Genomic DNA, 12,208 nt, shown 5'->3' with positions numbered 1-12,208 from the left:
TTTATGCCTGTGGGTACTCCTGCTGAGTTCAAAGTTACTCACATGAATAATTGATTGCAGGGTCTGGGACGTAGTTTGCAATTCCTTTTTCAAGATAATTTCATTATCATCAGATCTCCTCTTGCTCTGAATGTTGCTGGATTAGGCACAACTAGGTCAAAGGGATACCTGATTTTTTTTGTTGCAGGAAGAGCAAGAAACTAGCAACCTGAATCAGTGATTTAATAATAATAATTAAAAAAAAAAAAAAAAAAGGCACTGTAACTCTTTTGTTGGGGTAGGTTTTTATCAGAGTGGTGAGCTTTGAACAGCTTGTTCAACAAGAGTTCGAGTCCCGGGGGAGGAGAAGAGCTCAGAAAAGCTTTAAGTTTTACAAATGTTTAAGTGGTATTATTCATGGCATAATACACTACTCTGGTGTCTGCTTCAGAGCTCTGCTGCTGTATTTTCTGCCATATAATTTTCTAGAAGTCATACAATCCCAAATTAATACTCAAGGAAATCAGTGTAACATAGAGTAATTACGTAATAGTTGAAGTGGATACTGGCTGCTTCAGCAAAAAGGGTTTTAATTGGTTCTTATTTGGATATATCTTTAGCAGTTGGTATACCACATTGATACAATACTACCAACTCACTGAAGGGAAAGAGGGGAAAAAAAGAAAAAAAAAAAAGCAGAGTTGTAGAGGATGTAAGAAGGAAGAAAAGAACAAAGAAGACTTTTCTCCAGTCAAATGCAAATGGAAATGACCCTAAAGATTCTGGGAACACAGGCTTTCTCCTGACAGTGAACATTTTCATGCAGTGAAATCCATTTTTGAGACTCATTAGCAAATGCTGTGATCTTACTTATTTTCTATAGCAGTGTCTAGTTATTTCAAATTGATTAGGAAACCTCCAAATTGATGTGAGAGAGTGAATCAGGAGCTATTCCAGGTATTTCTGTAATTGGTTATCATGCTTATTTACAAATGTTTGAGTACAGCTAGTTTGTTCTGAACTTGATTTTCCCTGCATTTCAGTTGCTGCTAGGTGCGTATTAGTTGAAAGAAAGAAAGAAAGAAAGAAAGAAAGAAAGAAAGAAAGAAAGAAAGAAAGAAAGAAAGAAAGAAAGGAAGAAAGAAAGAAAGAAAAAAGACAAATTAAACTTCCACAATGCTTTTGTTTTAAAAGAGCTGAAGATTTACAGAATGATGGATTAATTTAAGATGTACTATCAATAATGATTTAAAAACAAAAGAACTAGACTATCTATCTATTGATCACCTATCCATCTCAAGGGCATCTGTCACTGTCAGTGTTACCAGTCTGTTTTGGATCTAATTAAAGTTCCTTCCACGTGGCAACTTTTATTTGCCACTTACTGGTTAAGGTCTTGGTTGCCAAAAACAAAAGTCCTGGATCTCTTCGCAGTTACACTGACATGATATGCAGAAACTGGAAGATGCAGCAACCCGCAATGCTTGTATGAACTTCATAAAAAAAAAAAAAAAAAAAAAAAAAAAAGGCTATCAGGATTATGGTGTGTCAGAAAAAAAAAGTCCATATCTGGAAGGGGAACAGGAGGTGCTTTGAAGAATGGTGTTGCCTGTCGGTGTGGGCATCTGTTTGTTTTGCAAGGCTACAGCTGCCATTGACAGCACTCATATACAGAGAAACAGGGAAAGCACTAGGACGACAGAGGATGCTTGTGATGACACAAAATCATTGTTTGTCACAGTCTGGAGCAAGTTGCTTGATTAATAAGTGTGTGTCCTTAACTGGTTGCAATATCCCCATTAGCTGGACCCAAAGCCCCATCTTCTCTAGAGGGGACAGCACATCACGGAACTAGCAGTCAGGGGTTTTCATCTATATTGCTAAAGCTGTGCAGTTTGTGATGAACATCACATTCCAAAAAAACGTGAAAATATTTATCACCAGCTCTGTCGGGAGACTAAATATCGCTAATGAGGAGACTGTGTACCAAATGTTGCTTCCAAAACTTGCCCAGCTCTGTTTTGCTCAGTCATAGCTTTAGGCATCATCACCTGTTCTACCAAGCAGGGTAGTGCTGTGCCGTGAGAGCTTTTTGTTTTGATTTCTGCAGCAGGGACTCGTAGGCAGAAAGGATCTCTGAAGAATGAATAATATTTAACGACCCAGTAGCACAAATGTAGTTAACTTTATCCAAGATACCTTGCACCACCTGCATCATCACAAACATTTCTCTGTGCTTGGATGTCCTCTCACTGTAAAAAACATCTAACCAAACTGTGTGTGTTTGGGTTGTAATTCTTACATCAAAACAAGCACTGTGATATTACTCTTTTGGGGGTATCTCTCCCCTGCACCTTCCTGAAGGTTTGTTACAAGGGCCAGGCAAATGAGAAACTGATTTTGCCTTGCAGGTCACATCTCTGTTGTTTTTGGTAGACTCCAGGACCTTACCATAGGTCCCTTACCTGTGGGAAGGATATAGAAGAACAGTGTCTGAGGTTCAAAGCTTATCCTTTGTCCTATCAGTCCTTGTTCTGGGGTGCCAAGACTTTCTGGAGTAACCTCACAGGAAGTCAACTAGTTTCTAGCAAAGAATAATCTTGCCCATTTATGTATTTCCCAAGTTTGTAAGAATTTAAATGTCAGCGAAACCAGAAGAGACCCTAAATATTTTTCCACTTGATGGTTGGCATTGTATGAAAGGAATGTGGGACTTCTGAATTAAGGGGGCTGAAAAAATCTGTTCTAGTTCATGCAGGCTTTTTTCATCATTGTGAGTGTGAAGTAGAGAGGAGAAACTGTTAGTTTTTACATTTGATATTGATGTAGTTGCACCAGCGTTACTTGCTTGCAGACTAGAGAGAACCATAAACCTTTTAAAAATCAAAACTTTAATTTAAGTCTTAGCTAAATGAAAATTTTCATGCATGCTTTTGAAGAATAAAAGGCAAGCTCTGAAGGCTTTTTCTTTCTATAGCACAACTATCAGTTCTTGCTGTCCAAAGTATTCTCTATCAGCACTTCAGTTAAGCCTCTGTGCGTCTGCTGGCACTAACATTTTTCTTCAGATTTCCCAGCATTTGCACAGCACTGATTCACCTCTCTTGGTGATAACAACAGTCAGAGGGGCTAACGGGGACTAGCTGCTGGCATTTTAATCTTGCTCAGAGCAAGCAACAGTGAAAATCCTGTCACTGCCTGGTCTGTGCTTATCCTCCCTGTGGTGAGGCTGCTGGTGGAGCTACAGAAGTTTGGGGACACTGCTCATGTTGTGAAAGCCTGTTGGCCCTATGACAAAGGAAGAGACCTTCATTTGACAGGTAAAAATGCTTACAAGAAAGCAAAGATATAGATGAGGGAATAAGTAGACCCTGAAGTAGCCTGCACAGGGACAAAAGAGAGGCTCCTACTTATTCCAGCAAATAATGTGTCTGCAAATTCTCAACTTTGATATTTGTTTTGAAAGCTGAATAGATATTTAAATGAGATAATTTGGCCCTGCAGATTTACTGGAGCATAAGATAACTATTTGTCATCTTTCTTATTAAAAAAAAAGATGAATATATAAAAATAAAAAACACACACACACACAAAATAAAAAATAACCACCACAATTTCCATGGAGATAAAAAGAAAAAAACACTTCAGAACTCTTACACGAGGATACTTTGCTGAGATTAGTGAAGACTAAAGCACACAATGTGGTAAGAATAGATTTGCTGGAGTCTGCTCTCTTCTCAGTGGGGGACTATTCTCTTCTTTCCCTCACTGTGCATACCCCCCATAAATGTTAATGGGAGCTATTCACTGACAAGAAGAGGCCCAGAGACTCCAACATATGCAATTCCCATTCATGATAATAAGCAGGGAGGTTTGATTCTCTCTGTGCCAGCCTTAGGTCTCTCTGAGAACTTGTGCAAATAAGCTGTGGGTATGGACACCCAAATAAGTTTCTACAGAGGAAGTGAAGCTGTGAATTTGCAGTGTTTCAGCAGCTCCATGGTAACATTTTTGCATGCATACTCTTACCCCATGGTAATTGCAATCTGAAGTATTTCATCCTTCTGTGAAAGAAGGGAAAGTATAAGACACAATGCATTAATCATAGGTTTAAGGATGTGGAGAAGCGACAGGGAGGTACTGCAGGTTTACATTTTAGCTTACCCTGCAGAAAGCTCTTAGGGTGTTCCTGAACTGAGGAGAGGCCTGGGCAGACTTCAGAAAACCAGAAGATGGAAGGAGGCTCTTGGTGAAGGGGGTGACTAGGTGACAGGGAGGCCTGAGGAGGCGTGAGGTTTCAGTATATTGTGGGTATCAAAATCCTTGTTACAGACAGTCTAGTGGCAGCAAAATAAGAGTGCCATCACCGTGACACATGATAGTAATCGATGTGGATGCTGTGGCTGTAGGGTCTTGGAGAACGGAGCTTTTTCAATTCATCTTTCTGTGAGAGGGGAGAAAGAGGAGCACGGGCACCATCTGGAAAGGATGTTGACTGATGGAAGTCTTGGTGATCATGGGGCCCTGGGCAGGTGGCACATGCCTGTGGCTGCCCCTGGATACCACCGCACTGAAGCTGTTGATGGAAATTAAGAGGAGTCAACGGCACAGATCAGGGGAGGTGAGATCCCCCTGCCTGTGTGTGCAGAGAGCTCTGACACCGGATTTGTGGGAGAAGCACTGCACATTAAGCATGGCTCTTGTTAGGAGAGAAAGTGTCACAGTAGCTACAGCAGCAATTTGAGCAGCAGGAGACTGGGATATACTCCTAGCTCTGCCAAGGTTTTGCTCCATTACCTCAGGCAAGTTGCTGAAAACTGTCACTGATTTTGGGTCCCTGGGTTTTTGGATGCCTAGCTCAAATAATCTGGGGTCTGGCTTTCAGAGGTGTTTAGCTACTGCAGTTTTTACTGACCATGACTTATACCTAGGGCTCAGCATATCTGACACGTAAAGCTTAGCTGGCTCACCTGAGGTATTCTAAGTCTTCTCTAAAAATTTGGTCATGATCTTCGTGTCTGAGCTCGCAATACAAAATCAATTGTGATGGTGATATCTACCCAACACGGGTGCCCTGATAAGAAATGCAGGTAACATTAAAGCTTTGCATTGGAGATGTGGTAAGTATAAAGTATTAATTTATTGTTTACAGTGTTTTTTTTTTTTTTTTTTTTTTTCCAGAAGAAAGACAGCCTACTTAAAGACAGAACATCATTTGATGAAGTGTCTTGATGATGTCCTGTTATAGTTATTAATAACATTGCAAATGGCACAGGGGAGAAAAAAAGGATGGGAAGCCAAATGTCATTAATAATAGCTGCAATATTCTTAGTGTTAACAAATTATCAGCTGTATAAATTTTTAATTAATAGGAGTATGAACAGCAATTTGACTGTCAACAGGCATCAGTATTGATGTGTGCGAGTGAAGCATGGCAAGGCAAAGATCAAAGGGGGAGGATAACTGAAACCACGCATCTGTGAATGACAAGTCAGCGTTTTCTGAACAAACTTCTGAGAGCATCACGACTTCAAGTGCAGGCCTCTGTAATGCGAAGAAAGATGAGTCTAGGTGAAGGTAAGAGAACCTTTTCGTGGTGAAGATGAATTTGTTTTGTTTGGAGTGGCAGGGGTTTTCCTGTATTTTAGCTGAGCTGGCTGTTAATCACAGCAGTGAAGAGGTGTGTAAGAAGTTGGGTGGGAATATGGAAAAAGAATAGTTGTACCTCAGGTTAGAGACAGAAAGGAGACTTTTATTAATGAGAGCCACAACAAGATACCCAGTGAGCAGGTAGGATTCAATAGTGTACACGAGTTCTTCTTACTGCTCCTTTCTATAAATTTTAGGAGTTTCCAACAAGCTGCTTAAGAAAAAAATAAGCTCGTTACCAAGGTCAAATCCTGACATAAAGAATCAGAGCCCAGAACAATCTTATTTGGTTTAAAGGAACTTAGACAGTTTAACCTTACAAAAATTTCAATAACAATGTTAAACCTCCCTTTCTCGCCCAACCTGGCAAAGTTTTATTTTTCTGTAACTTTCAAAGTGGCTTTGATTTGAAAGCTTAGAACTCTTATCTGAGCTGTAGTGTGCAGTATTTTTACCCCTTTTCTGCATTCCTATGCTATGAATCCACTGAAACAACTTTTGTCTTTGGGCATTCTAGAGAAAAATAGTTTTTTTTTTCCTTTTTTCTCTTTTATTTTTTTTCTTACCAGAAAATTATTCAGACCTACAAATGAGAGAGGAAAATTCAGCATCATATATCTAAATATACCTTTTTCCCTCATTTTTTTCAGTGTGGAAATTTTGGAAGATTTTTTTTTTGGTTGGTTGGTTGGTTTTGTTTGTATGTTTGTTATTTTTTCTGGAATGTAAATTTATCTTTATTAGTGGTAGATATTTATGAATCTCTGAAAGATTTAATATTAAAGTGTATAGACAAAATAAATGCACTAATTATAGCTAAAAATTATTAACACTACAGTAACTCTTACTATCTTAGTAGATTATACCAGTTTTTCTGTTATATCATTAATAATCTAAAGATTAAGGCTTTTTTTTTTTTTTTTTTTTTCCCTTTTCATTTGAAGAGATCAAAATGCTTTAAAGACATTAGCTAATTCTCCTACTAATCCTGGGAGATTGGACAGTGTTATGATAATCCTTTCACAGATGAATAAATGGAGATAAGGAGGAGGCTATGTGACTTTTCAAAGTCACAGATACAATCAGTGGCAGAGCTGGAAATATAACCTAGGGGTTCTGATTACTAATTTTCTTGTACTGTCATAGAAATATATATATATATATATACATATTTTTTTTCCACACTGCTGACAATACACAGTGAAAAACATCAGTTATGTTTATAATAATAATGATTTTATTTATTTAGTGCCTCCCTGCCAAGACAGTCAGGGTGCTTCTCCAAGACAATTAAAATACAATTACTGTAATAAATAAACAACAATAATTAAAACATCATAAAATAAACAGTATCAAAAGCAATCAAAAATGATAAGTATCCAAAGTTAACACAATTAATAATGCATCTGAGTGACTCATTTGAAACAAATTACATATTTAATGATTCTTTTTGTTTTGTAAAAAGATCTTTTATTGCAAGATTATTATTTTTTCTGCCAAATGCTTATATCCAGGCCTCAAATGGATTTTTTTTTTTATATATATATTTGAATATAAACCTATTTGTAGTTTTAGGATGGTGCTAAATGATGAGTGGTCAGCTAAATGATGAGTGGTCACAAGTTACATGAACCACATCACCTAAATAACCACAACACTACTGCAGTTCACTGAGTGGATTAGCTGTACATAAGCACTTGCACTTCAAGCCAGTTTGTAGGAATGACAAAGTGCAGAAGTACAGGTGAAATTTAGACCCCTTTGATGTGGCCTATTCTCCTTGACCTACACTCAAAGTACATTCAAATGGAAAGGCTAGATGCTAGTTTTTCGTATTGACTTTGGTATACTTTAGCTTAGACTCTACCAGTCTATCTGCAGCAGCTTTTAGTGTATGTGTGTTTGGGAGCATTACTCAACCCTTTCCCTAGTCATTTAGCAGCAGTCAGTGAGCATTGCAATGATTTCCATTTGTTGTCTTTCAGCAAGAGGCCACATTTTTGTGGTATTCAGATGGCTCATCTGGTTAAAAGAAGCTCACCAGAAACATGTTTAGACCGTGTTAAAGCAGTTTTTGAAATCTCAAATACTTTAAGACTTTAAGCTTTGAAATTCACAGGGGATACAGCCTTTACATGGGAACTTGGGGTGTTGAAGGGGACCTTGGGCATGGAGGAGAGGAAGACAGAGCTGCATGTTTTGGGAGGGTAAGATGCAGATCTAATGGGACTGAAAGAAGGTGAGATAGACAGTGGGACAGATCTGACCAGGAGAGGGAAGGAAACAGGTAGGTAGGTCACAAGATCAAAACAAGGAATGCGGAGATGGGAGTCCACCTGAAGAGCACGTGTTCCTGGGTGACCAAGACCAGTCAATAGGCTGTGAACAGGAAGGTTAGGTACAGTGTAGCAAGGTTCTGGGTCTGGAAATCTGAGGGGACCTGAGGCTGCACATCCTGCGAGTCTTGAGACTTGGTGGACAATGAGTTTGAGAGGGGAGTGAGAACCCTGTTGAGTACAGACCAGCTAATGAGTATGGTGATTGAACGAGGAGCTGAGGGCAAGGAAGAGACAAGATCGGGCTTCTGATGATTCGTTTAACGACAAAAGAAACCAGGCTTATGAGTTGTAGCTACTACGTGTGTCTGACCTGAGATGGCACACTCCCTTGCTGAGTATGAACAGATCTGAGCAGATATCTTGTGTCCAAGATCCCTGAATGTCACTGCTCTGCTCCAGAGCCATCTGCCAAATTGGGGTGTTACATCTCCCTTCAGCATCTGTCTGCGGGGAGGACAGCAATCTATTAATGCGCCCAGCAGCTCCATTAGCTCAGTGGCAAAATCTGTGTGTTGGCAGTAAAGCTTTGGACTTTGCAGATGACCTGCATGTGTTTTAGGAAGATGCCAGATAATGAAATCTGTGTCTCTGTGTTTTGTTTTTCTTTTCTTTATTTCTTTATTTATTTGTATTTAGATAAACCCAAAGGACTGCATGCACAAAATGATAATAAATGTTTTTCTATTAAACCTGTGAAGAATAGTACTCAATCATTAGGAAAAGGCAGAATTTAAACCTTTTATAAACAGCATTTTGTAAGAAGCATTTTTAATAGGCATTTTTATCTTTTTTTATATAAAATGAACATAACACTATCATTTAGGTTTAGGTCTCCTTTGTGTTATGCCTCACCATAACATCATGCTCCTATTTCATCTCTTCCTAGTACCTTTTTGCATTTCTCTACTTCACTGCACCCTGCACTTACTCCATGTCAGATTTGTCTCCTTTCCCTTCTTTCTCCCCCATCTTCAGAGGGGACAGCTGTATTGCCCCCGTGCTGTTAGGATACCAGCAGGAGGGACACCAAGAGCACGGGAAAGACAGTCCTGTTTTCAGTACTCATACCTGAACCAGCGCAGTGATTACAGAGGAAAACCATAACTATAACCCTTGGCTTGAACACGCTCCCTTGTTCTCAGCTAAATAGTGCAGGCACCACTTGCTCAAACACAAGAGCTGTGAGAATCTCCAGCAGCCCCGTGAAGACAGGCTCTTTGGGGAATTCAGCTGCTAAAATCAAAGAAGCCTCTCGTAGATATGCACAAACAGCAATTATTCAAAGGCTTTTAACTTGGCTACGTTTGGACTAATTTTCATACAGGGCAAAAGCACAGCCCTAACTCATTCCTTTCTCTCCCCAGACAAATTTCTAATCTTTGCCTAATGCTCAATTGCAGGAGAGCATTCCAAATAAAGAATTGTCATGAAGAGGATAATGTATTTTCTCATTAGCCTTTTTCTTGGAAATGACTGAAAAGCATTGGCTGAAATTTTCCAGGAAAAGATAGAAATAACTGCACAGATAATTGGCAAGTAAAAATTTCTGCCAAACAAGTTAAATTGGGTAAAGTTAGAAAGCAGCTGAACATGGGCTCATAGGATGATGTGTAAGCAGGCAATATTAATGAGTATAATAAATGGCACCAGCTTCCCTCACCTGTTAGAGGCCTGTTAGACAGATCTCTATGGATCAGTGGAGCACAGTGCAGGGATTTCCAAGGCTGGCTGTGGACCAAGGTGGCAATTTCACCCAGTGCTTAAAGGGATGAATCACACGTGATCCTGAAAGCGGGTTAGATGCATTTCCACAGCACTGCACGTCCTGGTCAGGCATATTAGCTTGGGTTCAGTACTGTACGAACACCGATGTTTTCTGCTACGAGTGGTACTAGCCCAGTTCTCGTGTGATGGACGTGTGCCCTAAGTGGTTCGTCTGAGGTCACATGGGACATGTGCGGCAGAACGAAGAAATTAAGCCAGTTCTCCTGAGCCCTAGTTCAGTTCATTAACTACAGAAGCTACATCAGCTCCCTCCAGAGCGGAGACTAGAGCTATACACTCAGCACCGTAGCAGATTAGCTTTCTTCTTGGAGTCAGATCTGACCCATCTGATGTGAACTCTTAACCACCTTGGTATATGTACCTTCTTCTTCTTCAGCAGGGCATCACAAAGGGTTATGCCAGGCTGGGGGGCATAAAAGGTTCCTCATGCACCTTGAACTGCTTTGACGTATCTCCTGGCCCACCCAGAAGCTCTTTCAGGAAGTCCATAGGGAAATGCCAGACTTGATGACAAATGCTCTTTCTACTGTGTCCTGGGAGGTAAGTAATCCAAGCTCTGCAAGCCCATGCTGTAGGACCCCAGGGCTCTTCCTTTACAGTTACCTTAATCTAATTTTCTTTTGTATTTAATAAAAATCAATGGGGCTTGGGTTTTTTATTTCCTTTCAAGAAGCAACAGAAAAAGGCTCTCCTATTTGATCCCGCTCATGTTCACTTTCCAGCACCTGCCACCAGCACTGCTTGGACACGTCCCTTTTATTTCCCATTCTCTTTTAAGTGCCTAGGCGACTTTGATATATTTCTGTCTCTGTCTGTAATGGCAACAGGATAGGGTGTTATTCTCAACCTGGGCTTGGCATGATGAGCATTTTATTTCATTAAAATCACATTCCTTTCCAGAAACTGTAGCCTGAGTTGGAGTTGTTTTGCTCGGACTAAGGATGTGTGTACCAAGGACAGCAGTGTAAAGTACAAGCATCTATAAATGCAGCTTTGATTGGATTTTACCCATCCTCTTTAAAATTCATATATGATAATCAAAATGGTGAGTGGGGAGGGAGCATTAAATCCTCTCCAGTTTACTGCCCTCATGTAAAATCTCAAAATAAGGACTGTAACCAGCAGAATTCCAACATTTATATTTCATGAGAGGATTGTCCTTGTGTAAATATTGGTTTCTTTACTGCATACACTTCCATCTCTTTTTAAAAACTCCCAGCTCAACAGCATCTGACAGCATTACATGTCTCTTTCTGGAGGCAGCAATGAAAATGTGCTGATAATTTGAGCCCTGGGAAGAATTTAGCTCCCCCGTGAATTTCACCACAGTCACACTGCTCTGCCATTGTATTAGCTCTCTGCTGCAGTACAAGAATAGCAGCTCTCTTTGCATTATAACAGCACCTCTCTGAGATCACATCTTACTCTCAAATAATCACCCATTCCCAAATGGCTGGAAATTAATGATGGCTGAACCCATCAGCACTAGGCTTATGCTGGTTACACAGTCCAGATCCCCAAAAGCCTTTTTTTTTTTTTTTTTTTCTTCAAGGAATGACTCTGGATAAACTCTTGCAGGCTTATTTGGAGAATCTGAACTGCTCCTTATCCTCTCCCTCCCAAAGCCACAGGCCACCCATGGATCAAAGTCTGCTTTCAGCTTACCTCGGTCTGTGGAATTAGAGCTGGGGATTATGGAGTGTATGAGTTACCATTTGTGTAGCATTAATCATGAGAGGAAGTGTTTTTCTGTCTTTCCCTGAAAAGCTCTAAATCCTTTGCATTCTGCTGCCTTCTCTCTCCAGATCTAACAAAGGTAGAAAAGTTTTCTGTCACAAATAGTGCCTCTGAAAATTCACTGGAAATAGCTGGCCAGATACCACTCCCCATTCTACTGAGGGATTTAGATGACCAAGAGAGCAACATGTGGACACATCTTTTTCCCCTCCATTAAGGAATATGGATGGCTGAACTCAAATCCCAGGACCATCTGCTACTTGGGAAAGAGTAAGGCCTGCATATGATTTCTGTAATTCAGCTCAGTTTGTAATTTGGTGGCAAAACTGATGGCTTTTGTCCTTCCCACAAGTAAAACTTTGGTATCCAGACTCCTCCTTCTGGGAGTTTATTTTCTGGATCTAGAAACTAAACTTCATTAACTTCAGTCTTAAAAGCACCGTGATTATTGAATAATATTTACTAGTGTTATTATTGATTATTTCCACTGAATTTGCAGTAACTTATCCCATTGTTTCAGACTTGTATGAATAGTGACACAGTGAACACGCACTATGAGACAGAGACAGTAGTGGGTTATACCTCTTTAATTTGATGCACCACACTGCAAATTCAACATGATCATTGCATTTTTTTCTGGAGGGTAGATAAACCCTGAACTGTTGTTCTTAGTAATTATGTTGCACGTAGTTGTTTGCGTAGTTTGTTTGATACACAAA

The 12,208-nt window shown here is 39.8% G+C and overlaps 1 long non-coding RNA gene across 1 annotated transcript in view; it reads left to right on the top strand.

Annotated features, from left to right (window-relative positions):
• Positions 1-11,621, top strand: part of LOC118161257 — a 32,192-nt gene extending 20,571 nt beyond the window's left edge. Inside the window, exons 3-4 of the long non-coding RNA XR_004747914.1 lie at positions 5,352-5,556; positions 11,558-11,621. This is a non-coding gene — a long non-coding RNA (uncharacterized LOC118161257). The remainder of the gene's footprint in view (positions 1-5,351; positions 5,557-11,557) is intronic.
• The last annotated feature ends 587 nt before the right edge of the window (positions 11,622-12,208 follow it).

Source organism: Oxyura jamaicensis, chromosome 2 (genome assembly GCF_011077185.1).
Source record: "Oxyura jamaicensis isolate SHBP4307 breed ruddy duck chromosome 2, BPBGC_Ojam_1.0, whole genome shotgun sequence".
Lineage (NCBI taxonomy): Eukaryota > Metazoa > Chordata > Aves > Anseriformes > Anatidae > Oxyura > Oxyura jamaicensis.
The sequence above is the reverse complement of the archived record's forward strand: the minus strand, read 5'-3'. Positions and strand labels throughout refer to the sequence as shown.